The sequence below is a fragment of the Anarhichas minor genome, unplaced genomic scaffold (genome assembly GCF_050575085.1).
Source record: "Anarhichas minor isolate MPS153535 unplaced genomic scaffold, ASM5057508v1 ptg000309l, whole genome shotgun sequence".
NCBI classification, from domain to species: Eukaryota; Metazoa; Chordata; class Actinopteri; order Perciformes; family Anarhichadidae; genus Anarhichas; species Anarhichas minor.
This window is the reverse complement of record NW_027466755.1, coordinates 1-7500: the sequence shown is the minus strand read 5'-3', so window position 1 is coordinate 7500 and position 7500 is coordinate 1.

The window sequence follows — 7500 nt, the reverse complement described above, 5'->3', positions numbered from 1 at the left end:
CGCTCCTATCCCCTACTACGGCTGTAGCATAGGGGGACCGCCAGAAGCGCTGGACCCTTCAGCGCTTCGCTCATATCCCCTACTACGGCTGTAGCATAGGGGGGACCGCCAGAAGCGCTGGACCCTTCAGCGCTTCGCTCATATCCCCTACTACGGCTGTAGCATAGGGGGACCGCCAGAAGCGCTGGACCCTTCAGCGCTTCGCTCATATCCCCTACTACGGCTGTAGCATAGGGGGACCGCCAGAAGCGCTGGACCCTTCAGCGCTTCGCTCATATCCCCTACTACGGCTGTAGCATAGGGGGACCGCCAGAAGCGCTGGACCCTTCAGCGCTTCGCTCCTATCCCCTACTACGGCTGTAGCATAGGGGGACCGCCAGAAGCGCTGGACCCTTCAGCGCTTCGCTCATATCCCCTACTACGGCTGTAGCATAGGGGAACCGCCAGAAGCGCTGGACCCTTCAGCGCTTCGCTCATATCCCCTACTACGGCTGTAGCATAGGGGGACCGCCAGAAGCGCTGGACCCTTCAGCGCTTCGCTCATATCCCCTACTACGGCTGTAGCATAGGGGGACCGCCAGAAGCGCTGGACCCTTCAGCGCTTCGCTCATATCCCCTACTACGGCTGTAGCATAGGGGAACCGCCAGAAGCGCTGGACCCTTCAGCGCTTCGTCCCTACTACGGCTGTAACATAGGGGAACCGCCAGAAGCGCTGGACCCTTCAGCGCTTCGCTCATATCCCCTACTACGGCTGTAGCATAGGGGGACACGCCAGAAGCGCTGGACCCTTCAGCGCTTCGCTCATATCCCCTACTACGGCTGTAGCATAGGGGAACCGCCAGAAGCGCTGGACCCTTCAGCGCTTCGTCCCTACTACGGCTGTAACATAGGGGAACCGCCCAGAAGCGCTGGACCCTTCAGCGCTTCGCTCATATCCCCTACTACGGCTGTAGCATAGGGGAACCGCCAGAAGCGCTGGACCCTTCAGCGCTTCGCTCCTATCCCCTAGTATACACTGGGTAGTCTGTTCCTATCATTGTGTGCAAGGTGGCTTGGTTACCCCTACCAAAATGGGTCACAGCCGTAATAGGCGAAGTACAGAAGCGCTGGAACCTTCAGCGCTTCGCCCCTATCACGGCTTTAAAACCCGAGCGAAAAACTCTATGTCCTTAAACGAAATACCCGTTTTGCGCGGTCCATATCTCCGCGAAAACACAACGCACAGCGGGACACTCATATCTAATTGTAGTCCAAGTCCCCCTCTACAAACACATCAGAGTGGATCCTGGATGCGACCTCCACAGCCGAGGCACGAGTCGGTCAAAGTAGGTCGCAGGGGACCATATTACGCGCGCCATATCTACCCGGAAATAGAACGCACAGCGGGGATACTCATGCCAGTTGTCGAGCTGGAAGTCCTCTAACCACCCATATAAGATGAATAATAAACGGATACACACAGCCGATGCAGCGCGTGTTTGAAAACCGCCGATCGATCTTCATACTCTGACAAAATCACAGCGAAAAATCCTTAACCAACTACCCGTTTTGCGCGGTCCATATCTCCGCGAAAACACAACGCACAGCCGGGAACCTCATATCTAATTGTAGTCCCAAGTCCACTTCTACAAACCTATCCGAGTGGATCCTGGATGCGAGGTCCACAGCCGAGGCACCACGCGGTCAAAGTAGGTCGCAGGGGCCCTATTACGCGCGCCATATCTACCCGGAAATGGAACGCACAGCGGGGATTCTTATTTTGAATACACGGTCGCGACGTCCCTCTAACTACCCATATAAGCAGAATAATAAACGGGTATCCACAGCCGAGGCAGCACGTATTTGAAAACCGCCGACCGATCTTCATACTCTGACAAAATCACAGCGATAGCGCCCAATACTCTGTTTCCTTAAACCAAATCGCCGTCTTGCGCGGTCCATATCCCCGCGAATACACAACGCACAGCCGGGACACCTATGCCGACCTGTAGCCACCGTCAACCTCTAAAGACATGTGGGAGGGTGATCCACAATCGGACACTCACAGCCGAGGCACGACGCGGTCAAAGTAGGTCGCAGGGACCATATTACGCGCGCCATATCTACCCGGAAATAGAACGCACAGCGGGGATACTCATGCCCAGTTGTCGAGCTGGAAGTCCTCTAACCACCCATATAAGATGAATAATAAACGGATACACACAGCCGATGCAGCGCGTGTTTGAAAACCGCGATCGATCTTCATACTCTGACAAAAATCACAGCGAAAAATCCTTAAACCAAATACCCGTTTTGCGCGGTCCCATATCTCCGCGAAAACACAACGCACAGCCGGGAACCTCATATCTAATTGTAGTCCAAGTCCACTTCTACAAACCTCACCGAGTGGATCCTGGATGCGAGGTCCACAGCCGAGGCACCACGCGGTCAAAGTAGGTCGCAGGGGCCCTATTACGCGCGCCATATCTACCCGGAAATGGAACGCACAGCGGGGATTCTTATTTTGAATACACGGTCGCGACGTCCTCTAACTACCCATATAAGCAGAATAATAAACGGGTATCCACAGCCGAGGCAGCACGTATTTGAAAACCGCCGACCGATCTTCATACTCTGACAAAATCACAGCGATAGCGCCAATACTCTGTTTCCTTAAACCAAATCGCCGTCTTGCGCGGTCCATATCCCCGCGAATACACAACGCACAGCCGGGACACCTATGCCGACCTGTAGCCACCGTCAACCTCTAAAGACATGTGGAGGGTGATCCACAATCGGACACTCACAGCCGAGGCACGACGCGGTCAAAGTAGGTCGCAGGGGACCATATTACGCGCGCCATATCTACCCGGAAATAGAACGCACAGCGGGGATACTCATGCCCAGTTGTCAAGCTGGAAGTCCTCTAACCACCCATATAAGATGAATAATAAACGGATACACACAGCCGATGCAGCGCGTGTTTGAAAACCGCCGATCGATCTTCATACTCTGACAAAATCACAGCGAAAAATCCTTAAACCAAATACCCGTTTTGCGCGGTCCATATCTCCGCGAAAACACAACGCACAGCCGGGAACCTCATATCTAATTGTAGTCCAAGTCCACTTCTACAAACCTATCCGAGTGGATCCTGGATGCGAGGTCCACAGCCGAGGCACCACGCGGTCAAAGTAGGTCGCAGGGGCCCTATTACGCGCGCCATATCTACCCGGAAATGGAACGCACAGCGGGGATTCTTATTTTGAATACACGGTCGCGACGTCCTCTAACTACCCATATAAGCAGAATAATAAACGGGTATCCATAGCCGAGGCAGCACGTATTTGAAAACCGCCGACCGATCTTCATACTCTGACAAAATCACAGCGATAGCGCCAATACTCTGTTTCCTTAAACCAAATCGCCGTCTTGCGCGGTCCATATCCCCGCGAATACACAACGCACAGCCGGGACACCTATGCCGACCTGTAGCCACCGTCAACCTCTAAAGACATGTGGAGGGTGATCCACAATCGGACACTCACAGCCGAGGCACGACGCGGTTCAAAGTAGGTCGCAGGGACCATATTACGCGCGCCATATCTACCCGGAAATAGAACGCACAGCGGGGATACTCATGCCCAGTTGTCAAGCTGGAAGTCCTCTAACCACCCATATAAGATGAATAATAAACGGATACACACAGCCGATGCAGCGCGTGTTTGAAAACCGCCGATCGATCTTCATACTCTGACAAAATCACAGCGAAAAATCCTTAAACCAAATACCCGTTTTGCGCGGTCCATATCTCCGCGAAAACACAACGCACAGCCGGGAACCTCATATCTAATTGTAGTCCAAGTCCACTTCTACAAACCTATCCGAGTGGATCCTGGATGCGAGGTCCACAGCCGAGGCACACGCGGTCAAAGTAGGTCGCAGGGGCCCTATTACGCGCGCCATATCTACCCGGAAATGGAACGCACAGCGGGGGATTCTTATTTTGAATACACGGTCGCGACGTCCTCTAACTACCCATATAAGCAGAATAATAAACGGGTATCCACAGCCGAGGCCAGCACGTATTTGAAAACCGCCGACCGATCTTCATACTCTGACAAAATCACAGCGATAGCGCCAATACTCTGTTTCCTTAAACCAAATCGCGTCTTGCGCGGTCCATATCCCCGCGAATACACAACGCACAGCCGGGACACCTATGCCGACCTGTAGCCACCGCTCAACCTCTAAAGACATGTGGAGGGTGATCCACAATCGGACACTCACAGCCGAGGCACGACGCGGTCAAAGTAGGTCGCAGGGACCATATTACGCGCGCCATATCTACCCGAAATAGAACGCACAGCGGGGATACTCATGCCCAGTTGTCGAGCTGGAAGTCCTCTAACCACCCATATAAGATGAATAATAAACGGATACACACAGCCGATGCAGCGCGTGTTTGAAAACCGCCGATCGATCTTCATACTCTGACAAAATCACAGCGAAAAATCCTTAAACCAAATACCCGTTTTGCGCGGTCCATATCTCCGCGAAAACACAACGCACAGCCGGGGAACCTCATATCTAATTGTAGTCCAAGTCCACTTCTACAAACCTATCCGAGTGGATCCTGGATGCGAGGTCCACAGCCGAGGGCACCACGCGGTCAAAGTAGGTCGCAGGGGCCCTATTACGCGCGCCATATCTACCCGGAAATGGAACGCACAGCGGGGATTCTTATTTTGAATACACGGTCGCGACGTCCTCTAACTACCCATATAAGCAGAATAATAAACGGGTATCCACAGCCGAGGCAGCACGTATTTGAAAACCGCCGACCGATCTTCATACTCTGACAAAATCACAGCGATAGCGCCAATACTCTGTTTCCTTAAACCAAATCGCCGTCTTGCGCGGTCCATATCCCCGCGAATACACAACGCACAGCCGGGACACCTATGCCGACCTGTAGCCACCGTCAACCTCTAAAGACATGTGGAGGGTGATCCACAATCGGACACTCACAGCCGAGGCACGACGCGGTCAAAGTAGGGTCGGCAGGGACCATATTACGCGCGCCATATCTACCCGGAAATAGAACGCACAGCGGGGATACTCATGCCCAGTTGTCAAGCTGGAAGTCCTCTAACCACCCATATAAGATGAATAATAAACGGATACACACAGCCGATGCAGCGCGTGTTTGAAAACCGCCGATCGATCTTCATACTCTGACAAAATCACAGCGAAAAATCCTTAAACCAAATACCCGTTTTGCGCGGTCCATATCTCCGCGAAAACACAACGCACAGCCGGGAACCTCATATCTAATTGTAGTCCAAGTCCACTTCTACAAACCTATCCGAGTGGATCCTGGATGCGAGGTCCACAGCCGAGGCACCACGCGGTCAAAGTAGGTCGCAGGGGCCCTATTACGCGCGCCATATCTACCCGGAAATGGAACGCACAGCGGGGATTCTTATTTTGAATACACGGTCGCGACGTCCTCTAACTACCCATATAAGCAGAATAATAAACGGGTATCCACAGCCGAGGCAGCACGTATTTGAAACCGCCGACCGATCTTCATACTCTGACAAAATCACAGCGATAGCGCCAATACTCTGTTTCCTTAAACCAAATCGCCGTCTTGCGCGGTCCATATCCCGCGAATACACAACGCACAGCCGGGACACCTATGCCGACCTGTAGCCACCGTCAACCTCTAAAGACATGTGGAGGGTGATCCACAATCGGACACTCACAGCCGAGGCACGACGCGGTCAAAGTAGGTCGCAGGGACCATATTACGCGCGCCATATCTACCCGGAAATAGAACGCACAGCGGGGATACTCATGCCCAGTTGTCGAGCTGGAAGTCCTCTAACCACCCATATAAGATGAAAAATAAACGGATACACACAGCCGATGCAGCGCGTGTTTGAAAACCGCCGATCGATCTTCATACTCTGACAAAATCACAGCGAAAAATCCTTAAACCAAATACCCGTTTTGCGCGGTCCATATCTCCGCGAAAACACAACGCACAGCCGGGGAACCTCATATCTAATTGTAGTCCAAGTCCACTTCTACAAACCTCACCGAGTGGATCCTGGATGCGAGGTCCACAGCCGAGCACCACGCGGTCAAAGTAGGTCGCAGGGGCCCTATTACGCGCGCCATATCTACCCGGAAATGGAACGCACAGCGGGGATTCTTATTTTGAATACACGGTCGCGACGTCCTCTACTACCCATATAAGCAGAATAATAAACGGGTATCCATAGCCGAGGCAGCACGTATTTGAAAACCGCCGGACCGATCTTCATACTCTGACAAAATCACAGCGATAGCGCCAATACTCTGTTTCCTTAAACCAAATCGCCGTCTTGCGCGGTCCATATCCCCGCGAATACACAACGCACAGCCGGGACACCTATGCCGACCTGTAGCCACCGTCAACCTCTAAAGACATGTGGAGGGGTGATCCACAATCGGGACACTCACAGCCGAGGCACGACGCGGTCAAAGTAGGTCGCAGGGACCATATTACGCGCGCCATATCTACCCGGAAATAGAACGCACAGCGGGATACTCATGCCAGTTGTCAAGCTGGAAGTCCTCTAACCACCCATATAAGATGAATAATAAACGGATACACACAGCCGATGCAGCGCGTGTTTGAAAACCGCCGATCGATCTTCATACTCTGACAAAATCACAGCGAAAAATCCTTAAACCAAATACCCGTTTTGCGCGGTCCATATCTCCGCGAAAACACAACGCACAGCCGGGAACCTCATATCTAATTGTAGTCCAAGTCCACTTCTACAAACCTATCCGAGTGGATCCTGGATGCGAGGTCCACAGCCGAGGCACCACGCGGTCAAAGTAGGTCGCAGGGGCCCTATTACGCGCGCCATATCTACCCGGAAATGGAACGCACAGCGGGGATTCTTATTTTGAATACACGGTCGCGACGTCCTCTAACTACCCATATAAGCAGAATAATAAACGGGTATCCACAGCCGAGGCAGCACGTATTTGAAAACCGCCGACCGATCTTCATACTCTGACAAAATCACAGCGATAGCGCCAATACTCTGTTTCCTTAAACCAAATCGCCGTCTTGCGCGGTCCATATCCCCGCGAATACACAACGCACAGCCGGGACACCTATGCCGACCTGTAGCCACCGTCAACCTCTAAAGACATGTGGAGGGTGATCCACAATCGGACACTCACAGCCGAGGCACGACGCGGTCAAAGTAGGTCGCAGGGACCATATTACGCGCGCCATATCTACACGGAAATAGAACGCACAGCGGGGATACTCATGCCCAGTTGTCGAGCTGGAAGTCCTCTAACCACCCATATAAGATGAATAATAAACGGATACACACAGCCGATGCAGCGCGTGTTTGAAAACCGCCGATCGATCTTCATACTCTGACAAATCACAGCGAAAAATCCTTAAACCAAATACCCGTTTTGCGCGGTCCATATCTCCGCGA